At 40.5% G+C, this 18,689-nt stretch overlaps 1 long non-coding RNA gene across 1 annotated transcript in view; it reads right to left on the bottom strand.

Moving 5' to 3' along the window:
* Positions 1-6,233: 6,233 nt before the first annotated feature.
* The window catches only part of LOC123977959, a 20,884-nt gene continuing 8,428 nt past the window's right edge, over positions 6,234-18,689 (bottom strand). Inside the window, exons 2-3 of the long non-coding RNA XR_006826813.1 lie at positions 6,474-6,597; positions 6,234-6,358 (exon numbers count right to left, since the gene is read on the bottom strand). This is a non-coding gene — a long non-coding RNA (uncharacterized LOC123977959). The remainder of the gene's footprint in view (positions 6,359-6,473; positions 6,598-18,689) is intronic.

Here is an 18,689-nt window from a genome sequence, read left to right as displayed (position 1 = left end):
AGTTATCTTCAAAACATTATTTCTCTCCACACAACCACGTTTCTCTCTTTGTATTGAAGAGACGAATCGATTGATATCTTGCATGTCTGTGTAGCTCCTAGGCCGATAAAGACCGCCGCAAATTCTTCTTCTCTACTTCAATCTGATGACAGAAAGGAAACTTACCGGCTGAGCCGACCTCACCAAGATGGCGGCCGGCCAGACGGTCTCTGTTGACACAAAGGACCGCTGTTTTTGGACAGCTAGAACAGCGAGCATCGATTACGCCCCCAGTATCGGGTCGCTTCGTCATCAAGTATTTTACGTGTTCTTGAGAAATGTATTTTGTTCCTATTTTAGTGTATTTTATGTAGTTATGATAACGCCTGCCCAGGGACTACAGTTGCTGTCTGATCTGGCACATTTACAGAAATGTTTATTAATGTGCACTGTGTCTGTAAACCTTAGACAAAAAAATGTTTGTTTGTTTGTTTGTTTGTTTTGGAGTATTTGTTGAGTGAAATTTCACACACACACATCCACCAGCCTGACCTCCACACCCTCGCAGTACCCTTCACTTCATTACGACCTGCTGGTGTCAGTTTTTGTTAACGCCACCAGCGGGTCACAGAACAAGCCACATGCCATGTGCTCATAATATGGAGTTGATTTATTTTTCTCCGGTAACATTTTCCCATCTGTCTCTTGCACTACAACTATAATCCAGTGACAGGAAATATGTGTGACACTCCTCACAAATCTAATAACACTCAAAGCTTCCTGTCCACGTCAACCCTTTTTCCTTTTTTTGTCCTCAACCCCCGCTCAGAGTTTGGTTTTGATTTTATGTGTTAGATTTAGTTTCATTCTAATCTGACAGGTTTTGATATTGGATCCAATCCAATGTTCCCTTCTTGGCTTCTTCATTTATAGAGAAAAGTGGGCGCAAGGCGAGAGTCAGATTTTTTTTGTAGCTGTACAGTTGATTTGTGTCAGAGTTACTAAATATGATGACATTAGTAAAGTCTACGCAGTTTTAATACAGATATAATATGTAGATATATCAGACACTTCATTATCATACAGAAAAGAGAGCCACATGAGGTTATTTAAAATCCTCCGGTGGCTGACTGATCAACTTGGAGCTCATTTCTGATTATGATTATGATCCTCACCTGTTTAAAAAGACTTGATTTCACCAACCATCACTGTGATTGAATTTTCTGCCACAGCCGTCGTGTAGTCTCAAGCGATTCAGCCAGAGAGAGAAATAAAGAGATTAATTTAAGGCCCCGCTGTTGTAGCTGAAATTAAAACTCGAAATAGTTTGATGGTTCATATCAATCAGTTATTAAATTTCAGTCACAGCGTTGCACAAGTCATTTTTCTCTACACTCCTGAGGGTTTTTGCAAACTGATGGATCACTTGAAAAACTGCAGTTTTACAACATTTTGGCTTCAACCTAATTTTTATTTCCACATTCCGAAACCAGAGACACTGAGTTAAAACACACCAAATATTCAGTAATAGACAATCATGGAAAAACTACAAAAATAGACCTCTAATTGTGCAATCTGTCCACAGAGATAATAACAGTACTTTTCATCAACATTTTATTTGAATTTATTTTCGGAATATACTCAAATTTGTAATGGAGATATGAATTATGCATATACAGATAAAATATTCATACTGTTTGTAACTGTAATGTTGGTGTTTTTGTTGAAAATAACAAACCTGAACAAAAGGATCAGGAACCTCGTATTAGTGTCTGGACTACAACTTGAACTTATTCTTCTGTTTTTGAGTGTTATTTATTGGTTGAAAAAGAAAAGGTGCAACAAACTTGTATTTGACGTCAACGTAAGTAGTACAAAAAAAAAAGTTTGTTCCAGATGTCATGAAGTTGGTTCACATAAAACGCCATCCACTCAGGAAAACAGTCAGGTGGTTGAAAGCTCTTTAAAAAGCTCTACTGTCGACATAATTGGCAGCTTTGCCGCTAACCATACGTGTTCATTTTTAAACACTGGCTCCTTAATTTCAGACTGAGGTCATCGATTTAATGGCTGTGACAACTGTTGATACTTACCTAAATGTTCGTGATAAATGACAAATTAAGGAGCAGCATTGTTCCTATATTGCACGGTAATTAGCCCTCAGTTTATAGTACCAGAAATCAGTTATTATCAGACTATAAAGACTTACAGTAAGAAATACTAGGTTACTTTAGGTATACCAGCTCCTTCTCCATCCAGGGGTTGAAATACCTACATTTTGTCACGTCCTCAGGCGTCTGGTACCAACACACATGGCAGCCTTTAGCATCTTAGTTCGACACTCTGGGGGAAGCCATTTAGCCTCATTGTTTTACAGCTAAAAGTAGGCCTAGTATAAAAAACAGAAACATATCAATAAGACGGTGGTTGCGGTGGATGGCGGGTAAGAAACTGGACTTTCACCCAGGAGACTGGTGATCGTTTCTCGTGTGAAACAAAAAGTCAACATTGTTATTTTCCGTTGAGTTATGCAAGTAATGTTTTCTAAACTTAAGTAAATTAACTCACATAAGTACCGTAGTTGTTTTCCTAAACCTAACCACGTCGTTTTGGTGCCTAAACCTAACCAAATCGTGACGTTTCACAATGTTAACAACTAGTTTCATTTTGAAAGTCTAACTGGATGTTGCACATTTATTATTGCTAACATGACGGCGGAGCGCTACACATCCAAAAACGACACCAACGAGGTACCCAGGCTGTTAAAAACTGACGCCAAGGGGTCTTGGAATAGCGGCCATATATGATGAGTTGGGAGTGAGAATGTGTTGATGATTTTGTTATGGTTTGGGGTTTCCCGGTACCTGTTCTATTTTGAAATTGTCCTTACTAGTGTGTCTTGTATGACTTCTACTTCCTTTCCCAGTGTTTCCTTGGTTGATTGTGTATAAAATAGCCACAATTTGAAATCGTAACCTTAAGAACATGTCTGGAAAGCCCTCACACTGCAGGATCATTTGTAGTTGGAGCTTCAGAATTTACATAGTCTCCCCTTAAACTGTCAGAGCTCCTTAAAGGTCCAGTGTGTAATATTTAGGAGGATCTATTGACATTATATATATCATGTCCTTTATCTTATGTTAAAGTATATATTTAAAAAAATATTAAAGGATATATTGACAGAAATGCATTATAAGATAACTATGTTTTCAGTGGTGACCTTATATAATGAACCGTTATGTTTTTATTACCTTAGAATGAGCCATTTCTCTTTACATACACCGCGGGTCCTCTTACGTAGTTCTTTAGTGACAGCGCCATGTAGTGGATTGGTGGTGGTAATGCACAGCAACAGGAAGGAGTTTAACCCTGTCTGCTAGCAGCTGTAGGGTTAACATATAATCAATAACTTAGGTTTAGGTAAAGAGTAACATAACTGGCCAGCTAGCTGGCAGTATCAAAGTAAACAAGGGTCCTAGAAATACAGTTCCGGTATTAAGATTGCAGTCCTGAAATTGCAGCCTCCGGTACTGCAGCTACAGACTACTCACCTCACCATTAGATAGCATTAAAACTTACACACTGAACCTTTAAGTTACTTAAGTAAAGTTTTCTGAACTTACGGAACTCATGTAAGTACCGTAGTTATTTTAACCCAAACCACAATCTTTTCCTAAACCTAACTAAGTAGTTTTGGTGCCTAAAGCTACGCAAATTGCAACGTTTGACAAAGTTTACCACTAGTTTTATTTTGAAAGTCTAACTGGATGTTGCATATTTATTCTTGCTAACATGATCAGGGATCCACGTTGAATAACAACGCTAAAGTTGTACCCGGGACGTTAAAAAGTGACGACAAGGAGTCTTGAGCAAGCGGCCATATGTAATGAGTTGGGAGTGAGAACGAGTTGCGGCATACGCTAGTTAGCAGGACACGCTAATATTTATGGCTTACATTGGAGCAGATAAACACAATGTTTAATTCATTCTTTTTTTCTGCTTTTGAATTATTGTTTTGGAAATGCGATTAAAAAGACACCACCCTCCAAACGCTTTGGATACCGACTGTCACTACCGTCCCTTACACACTAGCGTTCAGCACAGTTACAGATGCTAAGCTATTAAAACTCTTCACCGTGAACACACACACACACACTGCAGTTTTTTTCTGACCCAGTCCCACATGCCCCAAAGAGGGCAGAGCTGGGACGGTTGAAACACTTTGTGGATTTAAACGCCATTTTAAAAGTTAGTTGTTGACTAAAAAAAGGTCTTCCGCGATGAAAGAAACGGTATAAATGGTATAAATTGTTTGTTTATTAATGTTTTTGTTTATTGTCTAACATTGTCCTTCTTAATATGAAATTGCAAACATATTATGTCCTTTATCTTATGTTAAAGTATATATTTCAAAAAATATTAAAGGATATATGGACAGAAATGCATTATAATATCCATAACTATGTTTTCAGTGGTGTTTAAAGACATTACATAACAATATTTTTATTACCTTAGAATGAGACATACATGGTGGTCGCCATGTTGCACCGCCATGTTTCTACAGTATTTTTTCCCCTCTTTAAGTTTTTATTGCAAAAGAGGAATAAAGTGTACATGGAACATAAGTATAATAGTTCTGTATAGAAGTATACAGAACAGTATACAAGAATATAAGGAGACAAAAACAATGAAAACTTTGCCAGTAGGAGTCTATATATATGAAGGTATTAAAAGAGGATCGTGTGTTGACAGTTTACAGCCTTTCTGTTGTTGGATTTAGAAATTAACTTTATATAATGTACAACCTCATGGAGCAAAAGTACAAAGTACTTTACTGCTGAATTTGCTATTGCCATTAGAAATAATAAATAAACATTTATTATAAAGTACTTATTTTATTCGAGGAGCACATGAATGCACCATGAGTCATTTTTTGCAATTCACTACCCTCACCACTAGATGGCACTAAAACTTACACACTGAATCTTATATAATCTTAATACATTTTCTTTTCAACTTAAGGCCTAACATCTTCAGATCTATGTGAATCAGCCTTAAATGTAGATTATCTTCAGATTCCTGCTTCATTTAATTTCATATTGAGTGATAAGAGTTAAATATAATTTATTATAAAAGACAAAGTCAATTAATCACTTCCCGTCTCACACACACTGTGACCGCGTTAGAGGGTTTAAATTGTCCCGACTCCTGACTCTGTTAAACTTGACTTGCTTGTAAACTTCAGGATTTGTTAAAAGTACTAATTAATCTGTCATATGACATATAAAACAAAAAACACAACGTATCATTAAAATCAATTTCACATCGATGGATATAATGCATTATGTTATTTTATGTAGAGTATTTGTTATTTAGCCCTGCGATGGACTGGTGACCTGTCCAGGGTGTACCCCGCCTTGCGCCCGATGTCAGCTGGGATTGGCTCCAGCCCCCCCGCAACCCTGTACGCAGGATAAGCGGTTGACAATGGATGGATGGATGGATTTGTTATTTAGTGGTTGTTTTGTGTCCTTACTTTTATTTTGCCTACCTGCCCAGGGACAACAGATAAAAATTAACTCTTATTTTAATTGTGCGCCGGCCCTTGTCAAATAAAGAGTTTGGTTTTTTGACTTGTACATTACCAGGAGGTTTAAACCAAGCAGCTTAATGTTGAAAATATTTCATCTGCCACTAAGAATAATTATTTTACTTGAGTTGCAAGAACAAATCTGATCAAAACTCACGGGAGTAATTATCTGCACCATTATGGCTCATGTGGTTCACTCAGCATTACAGTACATTCAGCATTAATCCCATTAGCACAGCAACAAAGTCATGTCATATTCACCATGACCTGCCTGCAGATGTTTCATATTAAAAAGCCAATCAGGAGGGAAGGTTGCTGGAAGGCTTTTTAACAGCGATCGAAAAATGGCCAAATGGAAGCAACTGGAAATTATAAGTGAATGAAAGCAGGAGTGAGTTTAGCGTGACGCAGTCGTTGTACTGATGGAATCAGTGCTGTGGAAATAAATGGTGAATATAATTGCCTGTATTTAAGAATTTAAGGTAGGCTATAATACAAGACGACAATATAAAAAGGTAAAATAAAAAAAGGTAACAACATATACAGACATACTGTAGGTTTGTTTGAAAAATGAATGTGGCTCTGTGTATCATCAGTGCTTCCTACACTCAGAAACACTTCAACATTTATGATTTTTATTTCTGTAGTAAAACGGCTGATATCAGGACATATCCCGAGCCAAATAACAAACAATCCAATCATTGGTCATCACATACCCAAACTGGGCCAAGAAAATGAGCAGCAGCCTGGGAATTTATCGACTCTCACAATCCTCAGGACCTTTTAAACCTGCTGACAGAAAAAGCATTTTGAGCATATCGGAGGAAATTGTCACATTTTTCCATCCTGAAAAAAATAAAACAGGCCTTGTGGCAAATAGCTGTGTGATTGTGCAGCAGCTTACGGCGGAGCTGTCGAGCATTCAGATGAGAGGTAATCTGATGTCTTTGGTCATCAGCAGTCAGGCTGAGTTGTCTCTGCTGCAGCTTATGTCTGTCCGTCTGTCATCAGGTAGGATTCACTCTGACCTTGGTCAACAACACCGTGATTAAAGCAAAAGACACGAAGCAAAAGACACAACACTTCACCTTTGTTGCTCCTGAATGCTAATAAATGTTAAAATGAGGTGTTCTCTGCCCAACACCGGCCCTAAATCAGGCCCTGCTGGGGCTTTTTCTTCACTTCCTGTATGCATTGAAAACACCAGGTATTTCCCTTGAGAGGAGATCAGATACATTCAAATACACAGAACACATCCACTCTCCTGGGGTGGATGTGCTCACTCGAGGACAGTGGATGGAAAATGTGCATTATTTTTTACTTTCTAACCCAACACAAAGTTTAGATTTAAAGCATACTGCCACAAGAATATACAGCACTTATATCGTGACTGTTGGCAAGTCGCTATTCTACAGTATAAGCAAGGTCCAGTCCAACACCCTGCAAAGACGAACCTTAGCAAATGGTCGAACAGAGATTGTCCAGTCATAGCTTAGCATCTGCAGCTAGGCACGGCAGGTCTGTCATGGACAATATTACTCTTTCTAAAATCATCGTAAAACAGTCTTTAAATGTTTTATTGTGTTTCCAAAACCAAAGACCAACAAAGCAAACGTTGAAGGAACTCAAACAGTATTTGTCTGCTCAGCCACTAGTGTTAGCATGCCTGCTCATTGTCTACAGTAGTAGCCTAGCGTTAGCGCCAGTGCCAAGAGTTAGCATATAATTCATTCAATTCCATTCTATTCAGTTCAGTTCAGCTTTATTGGCATGAATGTCAAACAACAATATTGCCAAAGCTTAAAATATAATACAAAAGAACAATTTATTTCATACAGTTCATTAAATACAATTAAATAAAAAAGTAAGTGTGTGTTTGTGTGTTAAAATGAAATATATATATTTTTAAAAATGAAAAAAAAAAACAGAATGAAACAGTAAGTTTGTGTGTGTGTTGTTAATTGAATTCATATGGCTTATCAAATAAATGAAATAAAATAAACAGTAAATTTGTGTGTTTGTGTTAAATAATATATATATAAAATTAAAATGAATAAATAAAACAAAATATATATTAAAAATAAAAAAATATTATTATCTAACTATATTGTAACGTGGGGTTACAGGTGATGTTATAAAAAGCCCTGATCAGGACTTTAGTGCGTCGACGGTGTGACACTGGTTCAATGTAGAAGCTCCGCCCTGCTGTGGATTTAAATTTGGGGATTTTGCCCGAAAAGTAAAAGTTAAACATGTTGTTTGAACATTACAGGTAAATCTAAACACTTTGTTGCCTGTCCAAGTAACTTAATATGAAAAAAAAAACATGACAACCAGTTTAATAAAGTTTAATATAGTTTAATCTGGTCAAATGAAGAAAGCAACACACTAAATGAGATAAGATTCAACTGAAGAAAAGTCAGGTGATAAAGAAACATAACAGAACGTGAAGTTTCCAGTTTTACTTAAAGAACCATCTTGTTCTTTTTTTACAGAAAAGTTTGATCCTCGAGGCTTCCTGTTTGGTGCATTTGGAGCAAACAGTAACAACACACACAAGGCGCATTTAAATTGTTTATATATGTTCTGAAATCCGCTTCAGGCCTATAAATAAACACAGTTTCCGAACGCATTCCAGTATTTAACTGTATTTTCTGGCTTCATTAGCGATCGGTTGGGTAATTGCACATCAGCCAGAGCTTAATGTTCCGTCGGTTAGAAGATCGACAGAGAAAACGGCAGTAAGAATAATTAATGTGTCAGTCGATAATGTGTGTGTGCTAATTGTTTGGCGTCTGCTCTGCAGGGAGAAGGAAGCCTCCTGCCCGTGAGGTTTACACTGTGTCTGTTCGGTCTGACCGCTGACTGCTGTGGGCGGTCAGCAAAGGAAGTGATGAGGGAGATAATTTTTTGTGCCCACACCTGTGAATCACGCACACTACAGTCCCGTCTGTAACACAAAATTAAGCTAAAAGCCCGTGACTGGATTGATCAAAAGGCTTTCAAGCCTCATTTTCTAGCATGTAAATCAAGGGACTTGTGTTTTTCTGGCTTTATTATTGATGATAGTCTCTCATCTTTACATTTCAGGGATTCTGCTGGTGCAGATTGTATTCAAACGCAATGGATGCTAAAGCTGCAATTCTGCAAATAATGGTTGTATCTATCAAACTATTGGTTATAGTAGCCTATCAATTAATGCTTTACCACCCTCTCGCCGTTTGCGCACAGTCTGCCTGAATAATAAAACCAACCAACCCGTTCTCACTCCCAACTCGTCACACATGGTCAAAACCCCTTGGCGTCAGTTTTTTAACACACTAGGAAGCCCATTAGTGTAATTGTTGACTGCTGAAAGTATGTGTAGTATATAAATAACAGAAATGTCTGTAGTTTTGGTGTCTAAACCGACGTTTCACATTAACAATTAGTTTTAATTTCAAAGTCTAAACGGACGTTGCATTTTTATGATTGCTAACTTGACCACGGAGTCCTGCAGGTCCAAAAACTACGATGACTGACTTTTTGTTTCAGACAGGAAACTAACACCTTCAGCCTCAACCACCTCCTTAGTGAGACTTTTCTTGTTATTTGTAGTCTACTACCTTTACTCTTCAAAAATGACACCAAAGGGCTTACTGACGCCAAGGGGTCTTGACCACGCGTCCCCATATGTGATGACTGAGGAGTGAGAACGGGTTGTGGAGTAAACAAGAAGCCACCACGTTTAGAATAAAGCATAACGAGACAGCTAGATAGACAGGTGGTGTACTTCCTTCATCCTTCTTCCTCCATTCCTCCAAACACAATTAATTTGTCAAACCATTTGGGAAGATTTAAGAATCATGTAAGCACATTGAAACATTGAAAACATAAAGGTGTTAAAATCTGAACTGGACCAAAAGCACCTCTGCAAGACAAAGTCTGCCGTTTAATTATTAATTAAGCTTATTTTTTCAGTTGACTATCATTGAGCATATTTGGGGAAATGTGCAACAAATACCACAAAACTCAAAACAAATATAGCCGCGTACACCTGGAGGTTTCAGGGCCCCTGATGGGCTGAGGTCCTGGGGCCTGTTTTCAAATCCAGCTGTACTTTTGTTTTGAATAACCATTCTGTCCTCAGTGTGTGTGACTGTACACAAATTTGACAGATAGCTAACAGGCTTCAACAGAAAGTCAGAAGCTGGAGTAAAGTTCAAGGCTTTTTACTGTTGTCATAATTCTCATGAATGAATTTTGTAAAACTGAAATGATACAGAAAGACAGCACCAATCACTGAATGCTATTCATACATCAACAGACATAAAATAATCTACAGCTAAGCTACAAAGTTGTAACATACACATATTATTAGCTATATATTCAGCTGGTTCGTCCAAAGCTGTCCAAAGAAAGGTTATACAATAGCTAGTTTAACATTGGCAGTTTTCACATGTTAACAAATAAATATTAGTAACATCACAGAATGTCTTCCATGACACTTATGTATCAATGTAATTAACTATAAATTAAAATACAACTTAGAAGCGACGCTTTCCCAGGGCACAGAGAACGGAAAGGATAAGGTGACTGAAGCTGCAAGCTGACCGCATCAGACTGCATCATGTGACAAAATCAACCAATGACAACAATCTAAGAATTAAATATGAACATAATGAATTACTCCCAGATGACCGCTAGGTGGAGCAAGTAACCACCCACAGTATATCGCAAATAAACTGCAACTGAAATATTGGGACAAATAAACACTTAATTTCCTGCAGTCAGGTGAAAAATTCTGCACCAATTTATGGTTAATCTTTATCTATATAAAGGGAAACACAATATTCAGGCGACAGGTGACAATTCAAAATATTAAAAATTAATTGAATATAATACAGTAGTGAGGCTTTCAGGCATTCTGTAGCTTTGGCGTTTTCTCCTGTAGATCAACTTTTCTAATTTAATAAAATCCCTGATGAGTCTATATGCATAGTCTTCCCTTCTCTTTTGTGTCTCTGTTTGGGGAAGTAACCTCTTTAAATACGTGGGACCTTTTCACCTCAATGATAAATTAATTCATTTTAATTCAGTTATGAACTCCTAGACTTTAATTAATAGCTCATGTGTTTCAGCAGGTTTTCTGCTCATGTTCAAAACTTTCTGCACATTCAGAATCTCTCCCACATGTCTGTGTTGTCTGACATGTCCAGAAAAAAAAACAATATTAACTAACGTCATAATTTAATAAGAATTCATTCAATACTTTAAATGCTACCTGACCTCTACTCTGCTGTGCATTACATTATTGATTCGCTGGTATATAGCATGGCCCCTTTACCGTTTGACCGACGCAGTTTGGGACTGCATGCTGCATGTGAAACCGAAACCAACAGAAAACACTACGGATCCGGCAGAAATCTCACCACAATCCACACGTTAATAATAATAATAATAATAATAATAATAATCCTTATTTGTAGAGCACTTTTCAAAAACAAGTTACAAAGTGCTTTAACAAGTGTAAAGAATAATACAAAAAAACAAGATAAGAGCATGAAAAATTAATATAAAATTAGTAAAATACAATAAAATAAAAGGGATAAAATAAAGTCAAATAAGATCGGGAAAGGCTCACCTATAAAAGTATGTTTTAAGAAGGGACTTAAAAGAGTTCACTGACTTAGCCGTTAACTTCAGCAGCTCTGATCAAGCGCTGCTCACAGGCCCAAACAGAAGGCTGCACTTCAGTTTTAAGATGCTTAGGCCTATATTGCACAACTCTACCAGTTACGTTGCCGGACTCACAGCGCGAGGTGCACATGATTAAAATCGCCAGTGTCACATCAGCTGGGCGGAGTTGATACGTGCTGAGTCGAAAACTTTCTCTTGCGGCGCCCCCTGACATTTTGCGCCCTATGCAACCGCCTATGCTATGGGCCGGCCCAGGCTGCAAAAATGTTCTCAAGCTTTTATTTTGTAGGCACAATCACTTAAGAGGAAGGGATTATGCCGCTATCAAAATAATCTGGCCATTGCTGGCGTCCCAGCTTTGGCCGCCTATTGCCAACCACTGCTCTACACAGACACATGGCCCAACGCATTCACAACTCAGCAGTTTACTTACATCTTAAGGATAAAGGATACTTCTTTGAGGACCACCTCGTACATATTTTAGACACGGAGGACGGATTGTTCGAAAGGGGAGTCAAGGAGGCCATTTACACCTTAATGGAGAGACCATCTCTTAACAAGGGAGGAGGATTGTGACACCACTTATCCCCCACTTACAATGCTGTCTTCTCACATTTGGCCTCATGTGACAATGCCAACAACGATAATAATGAGCCTATTAGATGTTTGTGATGAGTAATTTTGAAGAAGGACGACTTCAACTTTTACTTTCAAGTATCTAAAGGAATGGAGGAGGACACACTTGGTGTGAATTTCTGTGAAATATTTAATACACATAAAGGCAGAGCTAAATTTCATACATTCTCATTCACAGATTTCACAAGTTTCACAGCCTTTAAAAGATTTGACGAAGCAAACAGAAGCATCTATTTCAGATTCCTGTTAGCCTGTCGGCACGTTAGTCACGCTAACGTTTACATAATTGCCTGTCGCCTGTGTCAGCAGACTGTTAAATGGAAACTCTAAAATGGAAACCGGCATGAAGGGAGAGCGTTAGAGCGGCCGTCCCTGTCGACTCCTGTACGTGTGATTCAAGAGACTTCACATCAAAGTGAGGCCTTTTCCCTCCGTCAACATGCAAACACTCAAAGTTTCGGCCTAATCCATGTCCAAGTGCATTATTTGAATCATCGCCAGTAATTTTAATGTTTTCCTGCTCCAAAGTCACCAAGACAAATCTAAGTAAGAATTCCAAACACCTGTTCTCTTTTCTCAGAACTAACTGTAAAATCAAATCTGGCATCTTCTTTTTTTTCTCCACACATAATCAACATATTTGATATATTTGGTGTGAACTGACCTTGTGCTGACCTGCCAGGATTAAAACTAAATGCACGAACAAAGCACCGGTACGCCTTGTTGAATTTCAAGAGCATCATTGTCATGCAACGGGTCGCTCTCCGGACCACCCGTTGCCTAGGGGATATACTGCATATTTAAATCAAAGAAACCAAATCCTTTCATCTCAGGTTTGATAATCTATGGGAACAAGAATCTAAAACATTTCCATCTTTTCATACATACAATATAATTGATCCTTGTGCCTTTTGGAGTGTTTCCGCCCCCCCAGGACCCCTGAAGGCTCCTCGATGCTCCACGACAAACTGCGATGCACGTATATGGAAACCTTTGATGCATTATTCACCTAAAGATGAAATGCTCTGCACCTATGCATGCCATAAAACCGAGCAGCGCTCTGAATCCAAGTCACATCCTGCAGCCTGTTGTAAAGCTGCTCAGCAGATGCAGTCACTCTCAGGGAGAATAAAGGCTCGTAGCCAAGCTGATGAAATCCATCTGAGCGGCGACTTCACCACTGAAGGGTTTTTGTATGAAAACCTTGAAAACAAAGAGGAGGAGCAGCATAAAGCAAGCTCCACACTTGGACATTTCAACACAGTGCAGGGCTGGAGCTACCACGGAGGACACCAAGGTCTTGTCTTGTCTTGTGTTGTTAAATGTCGGGAATCCAGGTGTCTGGAAAGTCTTTCACACAGAATTTGAAGAGATTGACAGTCGGAGCTCTTCAAGACCTGGATGGATGTAAAACTCTCCTGGTTGAAACATCAGTACGACTAAAAGTCAAAGCCAAACTGAAAGAGAGTTAAAAGAGTCCTATTAAACTGCTTTTCCGGTCCTGTATTGTAGTTCTGTGACTCCTGTATGGCAGCTTTGCATGATTCAAAGTTTAAAAAAATATTTTTTTTGTCTATTCTACTTCATGTAGGCCTTCATTTCAGCCTCTGTCTGAAACAAGCTGTAGATGCTCCTGTCTCTTTAAGGCCCCCCCTCTCAAAGCCCACTGCCCACTGCTGGGCGGAACAGAGCCGGTGGTAGAAAAAGCAGTGCGTCCAGAACAGGAGGAAACTTGAGGTTTTGGCTTCTTTTAAATACTTTAACCTCATTTGAAGCTTTGGCCATGTTTAACATGAACATCCAACATTGTGACATTGTAGATTGTATAAAATGTGGAAAAGCATAATAGATCTCCAAGGGCGTTGAAGTGATGGGGACATTTAAGGGGTCATATTAGGGGTGTGACGAAACACTTAACTTAGTCCACCAGACGTGATAATGCACAATGTTGGAGTCACGAGAACAAGACAACAAGATTCTCCAGTGCTATTTAGAAGAAATATTCATTGATGACTTAGGCTATATGACGATTTTGAGCATTAAACTCTTACTTTTCTGCATTCTCATGATATTATCTGCACTAATTTTATGGTGGAAATGTTTTTATTTAAATGGGGAAACAAAATTCATGTGGCCAGTGACAATTCAGAATATAAAAATATTAGCCTATCTAATATAATGCAGTAATCAGCAGCTTGTTTTTTAGCCTGCGTTACTTTTTTTGGAGAAGGCAGATGCAAGTAAACCTTTCTCATAGAATTTTTATTTGTTATTTAACATTTCTTGTTGCAAGCTAATTTTCAGAAAACTTTTAGCAAATGCTTTCAAAAAGTGGTGGGGACAAAATCAGCCATTTCAAAAAGTGGTGGGGACAAAATCAGCCATTTCAAAAAGTGCTGGGGACATGTCCCCAGCATCCCCAGAGCAGTGTGTGAAGTGGGCCGGAAGGCCCCGGTACCGGCACCTAAACATTTTACTCTTTGGCGTACCAGGACATTTTCTTGCGTACCGGGACTTCTCCAAGCTGGCGGTCCTCTCCTCTGCCTTCTCCATATCAGGTTCTCTGGGCGCTACGTGACACTTATCTGTTCCCGTTCACGCCTGCCTGCTAAACTCCGTCGGTGTAGAGAGACGAGGGAGAAGAGAAGTTCGGGCGCCTTTAAAGCAGCCCTGTGCTGAATGTAGCTCTTCAATGTCACTTGTCGTGAACCGACCAATCACAGCCTGGATGGGGCGGGACATTTAAAAATATTGACTGATAGCTGTCATTTACACTGAGGACGCTGGGGACAGGTCAGAATCAGTATAGGTGCGTTTGACTTCATGCGGCGCTGCGCAACGCTGACTTAACGTGATGCATGCTGGACTTAAAATAAGGCATTGAATGCAGCTCACAGCAATCTGATGCGGGTAGAATGTGTCGGACTTGACGGCGCCATTTCTATACCCCGCCCCCGCAGTCACCTGCAGCTCACGTTAGACCATCAAGTCGGCGAAAGTCAGCCGCCGTCAACTCGCACGCACCTAATGTCTCCATAACCTTTTGAAAGCTTTTGTTAGAAATGTTCTGAAAAACAACTTGCATCAGAAATGTTAAATAACGAATAAAACAATGCACAATACGAGTTCAGGGGAGAACAGGCACCTATTTCTTTCCACTTCAAGCACTGCCCCAGAGTAAATGACACCTACGTAGGTCTCCTTTATACACTTTAGTAAGAAACATCTTTTAAAATGTACGTTAAAAACTGAAGCTAAAGCTGAAATCTCTACATGAATCCCTGTGTTTTGGAGTTGAGTTTCCCTCCTGTGTTCCTGTTTTTACTTTCAGATATCAGCCTTAATTTACTGTTTACTGATCGCTGGCAGAGCTGTGGTAAATTACTGCTGATGTAAAACAAACGTTTCCTGCTGCTTCACATTAAGTTCATTAAGTTATATGAAACTTAATATGTTTGTCACCCAGTTGGTGGAGCTTCATCAGCGGTGCTATTCTAAAGTGAAAACATCTGTTAGCAACCACATATGGACATGTTCTGCACTCTTTGGTCGGTGGATCAGTTTTAAAAACTGCAGAGAGGAACAGCACAAACAGAAACATCCACAGCGAACTGAAAAGACACTTTCTGTCCGACCTGCAGACCTCGATGAGAAGCTGCCTACGTCAATATTGAATATTTCACTTGCACATACTCTTGTGCATACACATAGGCATGCTCGTACAAACAGACATGCATGCATGCCATGATGTCATGAAGGGAGGCAAATTCAAACAGCGTCTTTGCACACACATTTAGCAGTTACAAAAGAGAGAGGATATTTCTTAGGGCTTTTTAGCTTTTATTTGTGACATGAGAGCTTGAGAAAACGAGGGAACGACATGAAGGAAGGGGCTACAGGTGGGACCCGAAGCCGGGCCACTGCAGCAAGGACTTAGCCTTTGTACACGGGACAAGCGCAGTGGCGATTAGGTAGCCGGCGCCCAAAAGAAGGTTTTTATCTCATAGTTTGGGGGTCTTAATGTTAATTCAGACAACACGACTTGCTGTCTTGCAACGGGAGTCGTTGGGGTGTTGACGGCGACAGGGGGTCACACACTACACGAGCTGACAACGACCCTGTCACCAGACGACTGGTCTCCAAACCACGTTCTGTCAACAAAACACACGTCAAATGGCGCGAAACCACAGGAGTTGTTTATCATTATAAAAACTAACAAAGAGTGGATCGGCACGCCCGGGCAGCAGGGATTGTCTGTGCGCCAGAGAGAGTTGGAGGTGAGGAAAAACTGTTTTGTATTGAAAAAGCAGCTGCCTGCTCTGACTGGCTGGATGTGGATGTCGAGTTGGCCGACAGCTCCAGATGTTCAGCGTGTTAGATAAAATCCATAATATGGGACCTGTGAAGGGTCGCACTGGAGTCGGGGGGGATTTGGACTCTTGACCTCAGTATTTGTGAAATCCTGCCTCTGCCTCCGTGTGCAGTGTCTGGTAAAACAATGTGTGATTGTGAGTCATTGGCAGCAGACTGCAGCTGTGTGTGTGGTTTTGTTTGGCTTTGTGTGTGAGTATGTGTGGGAGCACAAGTGACTGTACTTGTGTGTGATTGGCTGTGGAGTAGTTCTGTTAATGGTCACTACAGCTTCTGCTTACCAATGATGCTACAAAGACTCCTCAGTTATCTCATAATAGGATTTATTCAAATTGCCAATGACTGCTTGGGGAAATTTTGGGCTGCATTTTTGAGTTTTTAAACGCTATTCAGTTTAATAATTCAATTATACATACAGACTGGAGGCCAGGGACAGTTTACCCGAGCTCTGGGGATGCTGCCCAAATCAATTTTTATAGCTTTGTAGCAGTTTTTTGGATAATAGGGTTGGCAGTACAGCAAGACAGGAAATTACATGAGAGGACAGACAAACAAAAGTCAGGAGAAAGGTGTGACATTAAATAGCCGTGCCTTTTGAGACACCTAGAAACAACCAGGCTTTCATTCATTTGCACTCTGCGCATGCGTTGGCGTCTGAAGCCACCTGTCGGAAGCTCCGTCTTAAACCGGACTCTTATCCAGTTTTAATCCACTCTTTTTCGTTACATTTTTTATATCCTTTTTATTTAACTTAAGTTTTTAACTTAAGTTTTACGTGGGTTAAGGATTTTAGTCACCCGACATGGATTTTAAGCTAGATGACCGTAAAAACACGATCAACGCTACTGACCACAACAAAGCTCCGGTGACTATGCTAGCCAAAATAACTCCCAACTGCCCCATGAGGACTGCACACTCCTTAAGAAAGCGAACTAGAAGATTGCTGACCTTATGGAAGACATCCAACGACTTTCAGAGGAACTCAAAGAGAAAGATTCCCTGCTGACTGGCTTTATGGATGTGGCTTCAGTACAAGCCAAACAGATTGTTTCTCTTAGCACAACCGCTAACATCCAGGACACCGTGTTTTTGGGACCCCTCTAGCCTTCCCAGGCTTTCCTCCTGCTCGACTCCAAAGCATCAGTCAACCTGGGCTGAAGTGGTGGTCCGTGGCTGCAAGAGAGGCTCGGATGGGGCTGCCTCTCCTCCGTCCATCGGCCTCTCCAACCGCTATGCAGCCCTGTCTAACGACACTCCGGTCCATCCAGCGGATGCACCTGCGGCTTCGAGTCTCCCTGATACGGATCTCTTTCGGCGCACAGTGCCTGCCGACACTGTTGCATCTCCTCCACCGGCTACATCTCCTGCACTGGGCCGCCGGTCTGTCGCCGGGCCTGATCGGCGGCCGTCATCCCGGTCAAAAACCTCCGCTTCCCGACGTAGGATCCTGAAGGAGGCTGTGCTCAGACGCTCCGGAGGCCGTCTCCACCCTGCACCGTCGGGTAGCCCTTCTCTCAGGTCTGTTACTGCTACTCCAACACAACACTCAGCAGCTCACACACTCCATCCTCAGTCCGCACGCAGTGTTGAAGCAGATTCTGCTCAGTCCTGCTCTGGAACCCCACAACCGGCATCTCCTCGTCCTCTTTTCTCCCCAACCACACTAATAATTGGTGACTCCATAACCAGAAACTCCGTTTCTTTAACGCTACCACTCACTGCTTCCCCGGTGCCACCACGGCTGACATTTAAAAAAAACTCCAGGACCTGATGCCGTCGCTCCCGTCCTCCATCACAAGAGTGATAGTCCATGTCGGAACAAATGACACAGCTCTTCGGCAGTCTGAGCTGACAAAATCAGATTTTAACCGTCTGTTTAACTTTTTAAGCAGTGTGGAAAGTCCGTTTTTATCTCTGGACCCATTCCCACAGTTGGTCGCGATGCTGGCCGCTTCAGTAGACTCCTTGGCCTCCACGACTGGCTCCAGTCCGCCTGCAGGGCTCATCGTGTGTGTTATGTGGATAATTTTAATATTTTCTGGCAAAGAATGTCTCTTTTTAAGACAGATGGACTTCACCCAAACAAACGGGGCTCAGAAATGTTAGCTGCGCACATACAGCATGTGGTGCGGTCCACACATGACTTATGTGAATGACTAATCATTCATGCAGCACACCTGGACGCACCACCGCTCACTGAACAGATCTCTGGCTCACTGCCACAAACAACTGTCTCCACCTGCTGGCATGTAAAGCCATCTGCTCCCAACGCTGTTCCAAAGACTTTTATTCCTGTCATCATCACGCATAGACCAGTAAACCGAAATGTGCACATACCACACAGAAATATTAGTAATCTCTTAAGGATTAGGACAACTGCACCAACTCCAGCACCCAAAACAAACTAATTTAAAATGGCTCTCTTCAATGTGAG

The sequence above is a fragment of the Micropterus dolomieu genome, linkage group LG10, assembly GCF_021292245.1.
Source record: "Micropterus dolomieu isolate WLL.071019.BEF.003 ecotype Adirondacks linkage group LG10, ASM2129224v1, whole genome shotgun sequence".
NCBI lineage: Eukaryota > Metazoa > Chordata > Actinopteri > Centrarchiformes > Centrarchidae > Micropterus > Micropterus dolomieu.
This window is presented reverse-complemented; position numbering and strand designations above follow the sequence as displayed.